Source organism: Salvelinus fontinalis, chromosome 40 (genome assembly GCF_029448725.1).
Source record: "Salvelinus fontinalis isolate EN_2023a chromosome 40, ASM2944872v1, whole genome shotgun sequence".
Lineage (NCBI taxonomy): Eukaryota > Metazoa > Chordata > Actinopteri > Salmoniformes > Salmonidae > Salvelinus > Salvelinus fontinalis.
The window spans coordinates 17,826,609-17,839,980 of NC_074704.1; the positions used below are offsets into that span (position 1 = coordinate 17,826,609).

Below are 13,372 nucleotides of genomic sequence, written 5' to 3' on the forward strand. Positions count from 1 at the left end.
GTTCCAGTGGCTTGCCTCTCTGCAGGTTGATGAAACAGAAACAACGCTTGTGAGCACTTCATTATTCATTTGAATCCATAAATGCAATTAATTAAGCTTAAGTGTGCAATAAATCTGATTAGCCAGTCGGTTCCCAAAACACCATAAAATCCACACAGGTCTTATTCCCGTTAATGAATTTGTGGAGAGGGCGGGGGCAAATACCCATGCATACGTTAATGTATGCACACAAACACGCACAGTGCTTGACTATGACAGAAATAGGTCCCAGTACTCATTTTGGGTGCCGGTACTGTTTATATTTAGGTACAGGTGCTCCACAATAATATTCTATAACAGGAACAGGAGCTCTAGCAGTAGAAAATAAGTTGCCGATACTCTGCTCCGGTGAGCTCCTGCCCAAGTCAAGCACTGTACACACACACACACACACACACACACACACACACACACACACACACACACACACACACACACACACACACACACACACACACACACACACACACACACACACACACACACACACACACACACACACACACACACACACACACACACACACACAAACAGAACGGTATACACACACTCACATGTACACACACACACACACAAACAGAACGGTATACACACACTCACATGTACACACACAAACAGAACGGTATACACACACTCACATGTACACACACACACACAAAACAATATGCAAAGAGCTATTTATTGGGATGAAAGATAAGCTGGGATTAATGTATGCTAATATTAAGGGGCACCACGAACAACAAAATATGCAAGGTCATCAGTAAACCTGAAGTGTAATTAATAGATGGAATTAGCAACAAAAACAATAGGGCACTTAAACTGCTTATTGATAAAAATTACACGTTGGAAATGAGAATAGAAATGGGCTTATTAAATGTGTTGACAGGAGTGGTCACAAAAATAAAGCTTGAAAAGAGTTTTTAATGATGCTGTGCGTTGGAAGAACCTTCCTTTCCTCTCATTCGCCACACTTTCCATTACTCCAGCCTATGCTGTTTGTATCATCCCTCATTATTTCTGAACACACTCCCTCTCTCTTCCTCCCTCCTTCCCTCTTCCACTCCTCCTTCCTTCTCCTCCCTCTCCCTGGCCAGTACTCTCTGGGGAAATTACCACAGCTCAGAAACGCTGTCCTACTGCACCGCACTGCTCCACTCTCCCTTCGGCACATATAACACACCACCAGCACTACAATACACACACACACACCCCTCCCTCAGTCGATACAGTCCCCTAGGCCTGCTGCTGTAACCGGCTATTCTGTAGAAGCTCTGCTTGTTGTTGTCCCCTGTATAGAAATTGAATCAGTCACCCTGTGGCCAAGGTCCACTACGCACTGCACCGGTAAACAGGCTCTGCCTCTCTCTCTCTCTCGCTCTCTATTCCAGATTCTATTCCTCTCGCTCTCTTTCACAGATTTTATTGTCCTTTCCCTCTGTTCTCTGGGTAATTCACTGTAATCTTTACAAGGTCTATAATAAAAAAGGCTCTGTCCACCTGATGGGTATGGCAATATGCTTTCTAAAGGCCCTCTTCTCACATTACAATGGTATGGCCCTCAGAGAAGATGACAGTATAGGTTATATGACAGCCCTACCACTACTACAGTAAATGACTAGTTTCATGGTTTCTGGATTGCTGAATGAATCTTATACCTGTAGCAGCATGGAATGATGTTATGATTTGTATTATTGGTGCGTGGAACGTTGATAGTCACCTCTCTATTCAATAGGGTGAAAACTGCAGAGTTGGGCACACTCAGGCTCTAGTTTGGTTGTTGTCTTTTGGTACTCCCATGTCGGAATTATCATCGCTGTTACATTTAGCATACGTCAAGTCATGCCTTTGGAAATGTCACTTTGAACGGAGCGGCAGCCACCGTCTGCATTTTGATTACTCCTAGGCGTAATCTCCAGACTGGAGGATTCAGGATTCATGATCAATACCAAAAACCTGGCCTAGCATCTATCATTCTGCACCAGACAGGGGACCAGTGATGGGTTCCCTGTCTACTGCATTAGTTAAACATTTTTTTACATAATTGTTTTATTTATTTAACTAGGCAAGTCAGTTAAGACAAGTTCTTATTTACAATGACGGCCTAGGAACAGTGGGTTAACTGCCTTGTTCAGGGGCAGAATGACAGATTTTTACCTTGTCAGCTCGGGGATTTGATTTAGCAACCTTTCGGTTACTGGCCCAATGCACTAACCACTAGGCTACCTGCCGACCCAAAATACTAAGTAGTGCACTATATAGGGAATAGGGTGCCATTTGGGGTCAAAAGTAGTGCACTATATATGGAATAGCGTGCCATTTTGTGTCAAAAGTAGTGCACTACTTAGGGAATAGGGTGCCATTTTTAGAGGTAATGACAAGGGAGGGAGTGTAAACAAAGATCCACTTTTTGGCTCGTCGTTCAGTGAATTGTTTGGCTTTTCACCCGGTCATATTTATTTTGTTAATTCCTAATTCCACAAGATAAGGCAATTAACTGAAAATTGGGAGAGGGGCTTTCGTGTCGTGAGAACTGATAAATTGTAGACTTTTGGCTGGATTGTCATTTATATGTACTTTTCTTCTGACCTGGTTCAAGATCTGTTTCTGCAGTCTTGACAGCTTGAATGTTTAGCTCTCCAATGACAATAGGAGATGGCAAGACAGCACAAACAGATCTGGGACCAGGCTAGTATTCTTCATCATCATAACACATGGAATATCTCAGTCTGTTTATTAAAGAAATGCCAAACCTATTGAGATTTGCTTTGTACAATTGGTTCTTGATTGTGTCTGTCTCAGTTTTGACTGTCTAGAAATGTTTCAGAAGGGAGTGATACTTCCCCTCATGGCAAGCATGTTTAAAGTATAACATTTAAAAAATGTTCAACTGTAGCGAAAGCACATGCATCAAATATACATGTAACCACAATAGTGTGTGTGCGCAGATATACAGTAACTTGTGTGTGGGAGTGTCTCTCTGGTAGCAAGATCTCACGGCAGGCAAGAAATTAAAACCTTCTGTGGAACGCACTCATGATTGAACTGGAATTAAAACAAAAGACATGAGCACAGGGTGCTTAAATGAAGAAAAGAAAGAAAGGGAAAGAAAGACGGAGGAGAGGAGTATCCCAGGAGAGCAGAAGAGAGGAGAAAGTGAGTGATTGCCAGCGCCGCAGTCCGTCCGCCTCGCTTCATGTCTGGATTTCCTCTTAACAGAATATCAACCAGACCTTTCTCATTGCCGCCCCTCCATCAGACGGCTAGCTTAAATGTGAAAGCAATTAGGGAAATTGGCCCAAGTCAAAGAATCATCTGAGACACCTAAAAAATAAAATGCGGCACTGATTAAACATCGTCCCGAATGGCACCCTATTCCCCATGTAGTGCACTACTTTTGACTGGCTCTGGTCCAAAGTAGTGCACTATGTAGGGAAAAGGGTGCCATTTAGGATGTAAACTCAGAATAGATGTCAGTTGTTTACCCTTTTGTTCTTCTCTGCATTCACGTCCAGGTACTTGCCACTCACTGTTAAAGTGGGAGATGTGATGGTGTCCTACGTGGGGGCATAGATCTCCATCTCTCTTTTTAAAGTGCACTAATGACTTTGTGGTGAGAGTTCTGCAAACGTGGATGTTAGTTCTGCATTAGCCTGCCTGGATGGCAGGCTTGCTCTGATGCTGGCAAGTGCTTGCAAAATGCACTCTACAAAAGTGCAGTATTGTAATGTGAATAACCTCACACCTACCTACAGTATATAGAGTGACCTCAAAGTATTGGGACAGTGACACATACCCCTCCAAAATGCTAACCTCCCCTGTTATTGTAATGGTGAAAGGTTAGCATGTCTTGGGGGTAGGATATTTGTGCGTCTAATTTTCTCACTCATCATTATTCACAATTAATTCAGGATTCATGGTAGCATCCACATTATCATGGTAGAAATCACATTAATGTAGAAGTGTTTAGAAACATATTATATTCTTATTTACAATAAAAGTGACTCTAAAATGACACAATACATTATTTACAATTAATTTCTACTGGGCACAAGATATTCTGAAACATAACCAAAACAAACAGCAAATGCATCCAACAAATGTGTAGTCACAAGCTTGATGTAGTCATTGCGTGCTATGAATATGGGACTAAATACTTAACTTTTTACTACTTTAATACACATATAAGTGCATTTGTCCAAATACTTTTGGTCCCCAAAAATGGGGGGGACGATGTACAAAAAGGGTTATAATTTCTAAACTGTTCACCCAATATGGATGAACATACACTCAAATTAAAGTTAGCGGTCTGCACTTTAACCTCATAGTTTTACTTTTGGAGCTCACTGTGTGTGGCAGTATTACAAGTTTGTTATCACATGAAAACTCCAAGGAATGCAGCCTCCTCTGCTCACCTCCCTTAACCCCCAAGTTTAAACAGCTGCTTTTCCCATTCAGCTAGAGTTGGCTTTCGCAATAGCTTTGGGCAGCTTGCCTTGAATAGGAAGAAACTTTTTCTGGGCTCTGGCTTTCTCATTGACAGTCTCTGCTGTGATCTATGGGGCTGTGCAGTCTAGTCTAGGCTGTTCTCACTGGTCAGTTCTCCCCTTTGTGGACCACAACTTTGACCTATTCCCACTGTGTGCATACTGCACGATGCATGGTCATTTCCATAAGAAAAGAGGCATCGAGAATGAGTTGGGGCCACAATCCTTTCTTGAATCTGAGAAGCAGAACAAGGGGAATAGTCGTCCTTCATCAATCAATTGTCAATTAGTCTGGAATTGAAATATGCTCCTTCTTGGTGGACTTCATGTGACTTCAAGATTTTAAGGAAGGTAATGTGATAGAATCAAGGGCCCTTGTAAAATTATTTATTCTTCTAGCATAAACTTCTAATTTGCAAACTAATCACATACTATTTTGATACATTATTGAAAGTATTTAGCCTTTTATTCACAGAACTAAATTTGTTATTTTGCATTGCCGTAAATATAAACATATTGGTGACTTACATGGCCTAACAGAAATAACCTATATGGTAGTCAATACCACATATTTACCACACATATGCAACTGAATAGTGCCCAAGGTAGGCTGCAAATAAAACATGCACAATTTTATCAGCCTCTATATCTGCCTGTCCATCATTTATTATAGTGAGCAAATCAGACTGCCATTGTCAAGGGTACGACGGGGCGGGATCATGCTGTGTTGTTAGTGGGAGATCACGTGGATTGGCTGCTTGGGCATAGGGGCCACTTCCTACATTATTTCTGCTCAGAGGAGAGAGCGAGCGGTCTTAGTTTGAACAAAATGGCTGCAAGAACGCTGTCAACGAGAGCTCACTGAACGCATTATGACTGTCCACTCCTACATTTGGATTTTTCGAGAATGTATTTTCTTGGATTCGTTTTTCAATTTGCATTCGTAGTAGCAAGGTCGTCGGTCAGATGTTGTTGCTAACCTGCTAGCTCCTCAGCTAGCGGCCTAAACACAAAATATTTCATTTTGCACTTTAACCCAAGTCGGCTAGCTAGCTAGCAATTTTCGTCGACAATTTACTGAAATCTGCCTGTTTTCTTTAATTTACAAATGACTCCTTACAACAGTCAATGACTAATGCCAACTAGCTAACGTTAACAACTCAGCTACTTTTTGAGTCGAATTGTTTCTGTTTTTTCGTTTTGCTGCTTTTTTCGATATTTTTTTCTATAACGTGATACTTTTGACGTTTAGCATTGCTTTGTGTTGCGAAAATTGTCCTTTTAGTGCATCGTTGCGCTAAAATACAAAGTTCTTGCTGTGTGTTTTTCAAGTATCGATCTCGGTATTTTTGTTATGAAGCTGCTCAAACAGTTATCCAGTCAGTCAGTAAGCCCCTGCAGCACGAGAGCTGAAGGTGGCTAATGCTAGCTAGCTGGATAACTGCGAAGACAAAATTCCTGATTTGTCATTTACGGGTATTTTTCGGAAAAGGCACAGGAGAATGCTTTTCTGCATCATTCTCTGCCATGCACCAACTTTGTATTGAAAGCTGCCAAAGCTCAACGTGTGATTACGCAAGGTAAGGAATACTTTATTGATATCCAACCACAGATTGTTTGACATGCGGCGTCACACCAGCTCAAGCCACATACATTGTATTCTATTATTATGTGACTCGAGCACTAACACTACCGTTAGTGTTTTTCTACTGTTCCAGTTTTCATAGTTACATTGCTTTTATTTACTAACTTGCATTAGCTGATGATTTATAGCAATACATTATGGGAAAGGGTAACGTCAGCTATATTATTTTACTTTACAGTAAACGAGCCAATGTCAATGATAGTAGTTAGGCTGATAAGACTTGATGCCAACAAGCTGAAACTTTAAATATGACTACAAGGGCAGCGTACATTGCTGATCGGCTTAGTTTCACGGTTATAAATAATTATGATATCTCGTTGGTAACGTTAGCTGTTATTGACAGGGGTTGCCTACTCTAAAACACACCATGATTTATCCATTGGTTTGGATGGAAATGCACGCGAGTTTTGTGTTAAGAATCGCAAACCAGCAGCACCAGAGGCAGGCAATATAATCTAATTAATGGTCAGTTTAGCGCGGATTGAAATGACACTGGAATGGACTGGCTGTCCTGATTCGAGCGAATACAATTGTTGTGGGAAAAGCGCAGATTTTTCTTGGTGGGAATACTTTCCATGTCAAATAAGTCAATTGACTGTGTCATACTCATCCTGAAATATAGGCAAAAGGCATACCCCACACAAGTAATATTTGAGACGTTCATTATTCCTCTATGTTGATTCCATTCCATCAAATTGCTACAATAATCTGGAAGGCACTGGGCAGTGTTTGTTTATTTGTTAGACATCACTACCCCCTTTTCATACAGTAGAGGATGGTATGAGTTGTGATTGAACTGTCGCCTTCCGTTGATTTCCCCCTACTATCCCTATGCATCCTCCCATACCAAAGTGGTGGAGTAGATCCTTTAGCCCCAACCCCCCCCATTTTATCTCAATCTTCACACACCAGTGGGGCAATAATGAAATGCATAGCGAGCGGGGATAGAGACCGGGGAGTGGGGGACATGGTGGGTATATAGAATGCTTAACGTGCTTACCGGGAGGAGTGTGACCATTTAATGTCAATCTGAAGGCTCTGGCTGCCAGTTGGTTAACGTGCTGCGGTTCTTAATCAGTTTGTGAAGATGCCGCCCCTCCACCCTGCGACGCTCTAGCCCAACTGACAGTCCCCAAACTAAACCCTACACCCCAGCAACCTTTCTCTCCCTCTGTCAGGGGGACACTCACCACCCCTGTTCAACCCCCTTGGGCATTCAAGGGGGAGTGGAGGGGATGGGAAAATTGTAAAGACGTTTTTGGGGTCTGTAAGCACTCAGTGGAAGTGAAAAGGGTCTGTGGGGGGGGGGGGGGCAGCCGCTGGTGAAGGGGCGTTACGTCTGTTGCCATACTGTTTGGTGGCTTAAGGTTTCTGCATGCTTCGGTTCAGCTGGCCGAACGAGTGTGCTCGTGTACTCCCTTAAAAGAACTTGGCTTGAAAATTTAAAAAAGGCTGAGATAGTACTCTTTGTCCATCTGGAGACGCCGTAACAGTATACAGTTCCTCAAAATAGTCTGAATTAATCTAGGATAACTCAACAAATCTTTCACAAATGTTGATGATTTTGTCAAGGAGATCTTAGTCACACAATTTGACATCTAACTAAGATGTTTGGTGCAGTATTTCTCAAGTGTATTTTGAGAATACTGCACCGAACATTGTTTATGGACAACAAACACTTATTTGAAGAATCCCTACGGTTGACCAATGACCGGCGAAGGGGCGTTGACTTTGGCTCTGTGAACAGCCGGGAAAAACCCTTGCCGTAGACCAAAACGAAAAGTCACAATCGTCATAATATATGCACAAACTGTTTGGGATTGGAAGCATGTGAACACCATTGCCCTCTCCAGACAACAGCAGGTGATAGGGCAATGGGGAAGGAAGGGGCAGTCTAGGGACTGACTGGGCATGTTGTCTTAACATGATGAGGATGTTGGCTACTTATGACGTTACTTTAACCTACAGGTGTTATTTTGACCTTCAGGAAAAAAAGCATTCTTTTATTAAACTATTGACATGACAATTCTGATAGATGTTATAAAACAGTGTAGAGCTGTGCTTAGGGAATGAAATATGCATGGAACTGGAGAGGGAGCTGTTTCATTACCAGACTGATTACGACACGTTTGTTTTGATTAGAGTCTTGTAAAGGAGCCAAGGGATGGCTGCCTAGCAACACTACACCAAAACCCTTTATCTCCTGTTCAGAAGGATCATTTGTTTGAAATTAGAGTGAAGGCTGCCTGAGGCGGATGTAAAAACACAAGCCGCTTTGGATTCTCCGTCGATGTCCTCAACAGCCTTGCAGACAAAACGTCATGAGCAGAGTAGGCAAATCCACGGGGTGCCGTATGCCTCAGTCTATCCATCCAGATCCCACACTGATCTCAGTCTCACCCAGGCTTCCGCGCACCGCTGCAATTCTAAGCCTGGCGATTACGAGCATTAAAAAAAAAACACACAGGCCTGATGGATAACATGCTCTCTGTGTGCCAAGGGGCCGTCATGGCTGAGGCTGGTCAGGGACTGGCGGTAGAGGGGCGTCAACAGTGAAATCAACTTAATTCAATGAAGGCTTCTGCCAAACCCATTATCCTATAGCAGTATGGTGTTCTTTATAAGTCCCGGGGTAAAGCTTTAGCCAAACAGCTGTTGTCTGACTGGTGTAATGTAATCAAAATTAGAATGAATTGAAGATCTTTCAATAGGGTGGACGGTGGTGGCTAGTTTAGTTCCTTTCCTGCCAACACTTGTCAGTTCCTACTAAGGCAGTCTTCCTTGAAAGTAAACAAAATCAATATGTCATTACTTCAAGGGGAGTCGGCCTCTTGTGTGTGAGGCCAGGAGAGGTTGAAAGTGGGAAATGGAAACCCTCCCTTCAAAGTGCCATAACCGTTGCTTATGTTAACGGGGTGCGTGAGGTCGATCGGCCAGGACCCCTAATGTAGAAGGTTGTAACTAACTAACGATGGTGCAGCCTGCCTGCGCACGTCTGGTCCATGTGAGAGAGGAGGAACTGGCAGGGGCACAGGAGTGGGGATCGGGAGGGGGAACCCAAGCAGGAACTATCTGGCAGCGATCTAGGGGAATGTCCAGTCAGTTTCGAGGCTGGGACTGGTGGGGGCCTCCCTCTACCCCCTCCCTGTTATGTTGGCTAATTGGAGAGATGTGAGGCAGAGGGGCATCATCACATGTAGAGGACAGAGAGAAGCTGGACTTACCGTACTGTTTCTGTCAGACTATTAGACAATGTAATGACAACTTACTTACGCTAAAAAAAATCGTCAATGTTTGTTTGCAGTTATGTGGATAACTGAAGTTATATTAGGCTACATGCTGTGGGATAATTCATGTGTGTGCTAAGGCTTTTCCAGGTTAGGTTGAGACTTTGTTTATTTTTAACATACCTGTCAAATCCCCACCTGCATCTTCATTGATACCTGTCTGAATCAGCCCAGTGACATGAATGGCATTCATACTTGGCATAGTTTGACTGCGAAGTGTTGAGTGCTTTAGTGCACATGGCAATTGAGTCTTGTTTGTTCACTTCACTTTTGAATGGCAAAATATTTCAACATTGGCTTGTATTTCCAGTTGGAGTCCATGTTTGTATTTAGCCTACATGCACGTTAGCTGTTTCTCAGCCTCTTCCAATACCTCATAGATTTCCATGAGTTGAACACAGCACTAAATGACACACAGCTTTTGCAATAAGCTACTTATGGGGTAACTGAAGTACCTTGATAAGATGGCCTGTTTGTCCTATTGCACATTAGCTCAATTCCCATCCATCTTGTCAGCCATGAAGGCATTAGTAAGTTCAGACCCCCCCAGTCTGTCTCCTCGCAGCACCTTTCAAACACATCAGACCTAAGCTATATTATTTTTCCTCTTTCTCAGACTGTTGTGCTTTCTGCCTTTTTTTTCTTTTGACAGATCCTGTCTCTCTGTTGTGGTTGGCAGCAATGAAAGGCAGACAGTCAATGTCAGAGCAACCTTGAGGGAATGTAGGTAACTGGCTCCATTCAGGAGACCAACTGTTTGCCTTTTTCTCCTGTCGGTTTCATTTCGTTGAGTCCTCAAGGCTTTGACAGTTTTATTAGACTATAGTAGTACTGGAACAAGGTAGTCCAATGCCTAGATAGTAGATACTAGAGTCTTCGCTTTGCAGCTTTAGTTTACATTCGTCTTAGTCCTGATAAACATCTTGATGAAGTAGTAAAAACAACCTCATATCATTAACAAAAGCTGAGGTTGTTAAGGTTGCTCCAGCACTGTTGTCAACCAGCCAATGTTCCACTCTATCTTGGGTTGAAGTAGAATGACTGTCTCACAAATAGACCCACTTTTCTCTCACCTCTCTAGTGGCCTATGTGGCTTGTCAACCCAGCTGAAGTACAGGTTATCAGAGTACAGTGCTCTACTAAGAGCTTTTCTCAATTACTGTTATGGTCATGTACCTCTTCTCAGCCTAAGAAAAAAGTACGGGTACTTTTCCTTATTGTCGGCGTCACGGTCCACAATCCACATTTCTCTGGCAGCTTAGGCTGCTTTTAAACAGGCAGCCCAATTCTGATCTATTTTTCTCCTGACCAATCGGATCAGCTTCGAAAAAGATCTGATGTGATCAGACCAGCCATTGACAGCCTTGTCCTTTAGGCTCCCGAGTGGCGCAGCGTTCTAAGGCGTCACTACAGATCCTGGTCCGATCCCAGGCTGTATCACAACCGGCCGTGATCGAGAGTCCCAAAGGGCGGCGCACAATTGGCCCAGCGTCGTGCGGGTTAGGGGAGGGTCTGGCCTGGGTAGGCCGTCATCGTAAATAAGAATTTATTCTTAACTGACTTGTCTAGTTAAATAAATAAAAGTATAGAAACTGACGGACTCCCCGTGCCGTATCTATACACTGCAGTATCCCCGATAGTCTAGTCCATATGCCTTTGGCACAACAGAAGCTTTTTATCAACTTAAAGTTTGAGTTCTTTACCTAATGAACTGCCAGAACATAAGTTCCCTATTGACTTAGCGAGGAAGCAGCTAGCGTAGACATTGACGTCTAATCATTTCTAAAAGGAAACTTCAAAGGAGTTTTATTCTTAGCTTTCGTTGGGCTCTCGCTGCCAGCAACCAAGAGCATGAAAACCACCCCCCTCTTTTCCATTCATTGAGTCAGCCCAGCAGCATAGTTGAGATGGCTGTTGTTCCCACTCATAAGGGCAGGCGGCATATTTCCACATGCTGATCTTCACCTGGCTTTAAAGCAGCAGTGCACTGGTGACTGGAATGAGCAGAATGCTCCAAAACTGAGACTGACACACTGTTTTTATTACTTCAGTTGGGGAATTTACAGGCGTGTTTTCCCGTCCATCAGCATTAAAGCAGCAATGAGCCGTTGAAACAATAACAAAGCCAACTCCCCAACCCTGTTTCGGTAAAAGGATGCGGGGTGGGGCTGGAGAAATGTAACCACCCTCAAATTCATAGACAGGGCTATGGATGCAAGTACTGACCATCCATGACTTCAAAATGTATATTTTTATGCATGTTTTGAGGCTAAATAGTGTTTACATTTACTTTGTTTACAAACATTGAATTAAAACAAGCTTATTTTTGGTTCTGATGCGGTACGACAGTTAAACTAAGGGCATGAGGCATTTATAAGTTATATCTCTCAAGAATCAATGGGTACATATCATTCATTTAGAAGTTTAAGCTGGACTAAACTAAGACTCGTGCCAGATCCGGTCAAAAGCTGTGCACTTTATAGGGAGTAGGGGCTCTGGCCAAAAGCAGTGCACTATACAGGGAATGGGGTGCCAGTTCGGACACAGCCTAAGACTATGCTAGTCTCTTCAGTCTTTAATGGTGGCTGTTTAATTACTACTCTCCAGCCAGGTTGTGGGTAGCCGTCCTGGATAATGGCCGTGTGAAAGGGCTCAGGAGAGCTGTGGCTTTCCTAATGCCTGGCTGCAGGAAAGCAAAAGGAAGGGGGATGGAGACTGTGGTGGCTTCACCCCCCTCTCTTCCCTTCCTCATCCTACATGGCTTTGCTCCGTCGTTCGTTCGTGCAGTGGCGGTGTTAGCCGGAAGGGCTCCGGAGCACGCCGCAGCACTGTTTGCCTTGCGGCTATCGTGGCAACCTTGTCTCTGTCAGGGGCGTCTACTTCTGCTCTGCACACTGCCCTACAGCCTGAGCCTGACGGTCTCCCTCTCCCCCCTGCTATAGCCCCCTCTTCTCCTCAGGCTTTCCTCCTTGCTTGCTCACCCAAGGTGCGCAGATATAATTAAGCTTCTCTTTTCTCCATATCTCTTTCTCGCTTTCCTCTATCTTGCTGTGTTTTTCGTTTTTCCTCTGCTCCACAGTGAGCTTTCTCTCTCTCTTCACATATGCTCTCCTCTCTCCCTCTCTGCTCTCTTCTTTCCCTCTCTCCCTCTCCCGACGGCTGTCGTTCTTAATTGGTGTTGCTCTGCCTGTCTTTTCATCCTCCGGTTTTCCTCTCCTCCTCCCCGGTGTGAGCAGCAGCTCCAGCATCTCTGTGAACACGTCTCAGACTCCCTGTGCCGCTGTGAGTCTCTCTCTCTCTCTCTCTCTCACACACACACACACACACACACACACACACACACACACACACACACACACACACACACACACACACACACACACACACACACACACACACACCAGTTAATCCCTCTTAACAAGCACTGCTATTTTTGTGTAGCAGGATCTTCACAGACCATATAAGTCTTTCCTCCCTGTTATGCTTTGTCTGCTTTGATTCTGGTCATGCAGAGTTTATATGCAGCTCACAGATGGAAGGAAACCTTTGCAATACAATGCCTTTGAGTGCTCAACTCAGCTACTATTTTTATTCATAAACAATTGTTAGACGTGTGCTATAAAGCGGCTAAACAAATCAATCTGTATATACAAAGAGTGTGTAATCCAAAAACATGGGGAAGGGCCATATACATGTATCTAGGCTATATGTCTTCCACAGTATATAACACTGGCATATGACACTGTATATGCCTACTAGACTGGAGTGCCAGGCAGGTTCAGAGAGCGCTGCTTCACCAGAGTATGTCAGCTAGTCTCTCTCTGTGTGGAGTGCGTCTGCCAGGCAGGTGTAACTTGATCCCCAGCCAACCCAATGTGTCAGCCTGACTCTGGGGGTGAAGGTGTCAGCAGCTCAGT

At 43.7% G+C, this 13,372-nt stretch overlaps 1 protein-coding gene across 2 annotated transcripts in view; it reads left to right on the top strand.

Moving 5' to 3' along the window:
* Positions 1–13,372, top strand: part of LOC129839509 (trinucleotide repeat-containing gene 6C protein-like) — a 142,653-nt gene that overhangs the window by 78,509 nt on the left and 50,772 nt on the right. The window contains exon 1 of one of the 2 annotated variants that reach the window (XM_055907005.1): positions 5,282–6,103. The exons of the other annotated variant lie outside the window; for it this stretch is intronic. The gene's annotated coding sequence lies outside the window, so the exon portion shown is untranslated. Of the gene's footprint in view, positions 1–5,281; positions 6,104–13,372 lie in introns of those variants that run through there. 2 annotated transcript variants of the gene reach the window in all.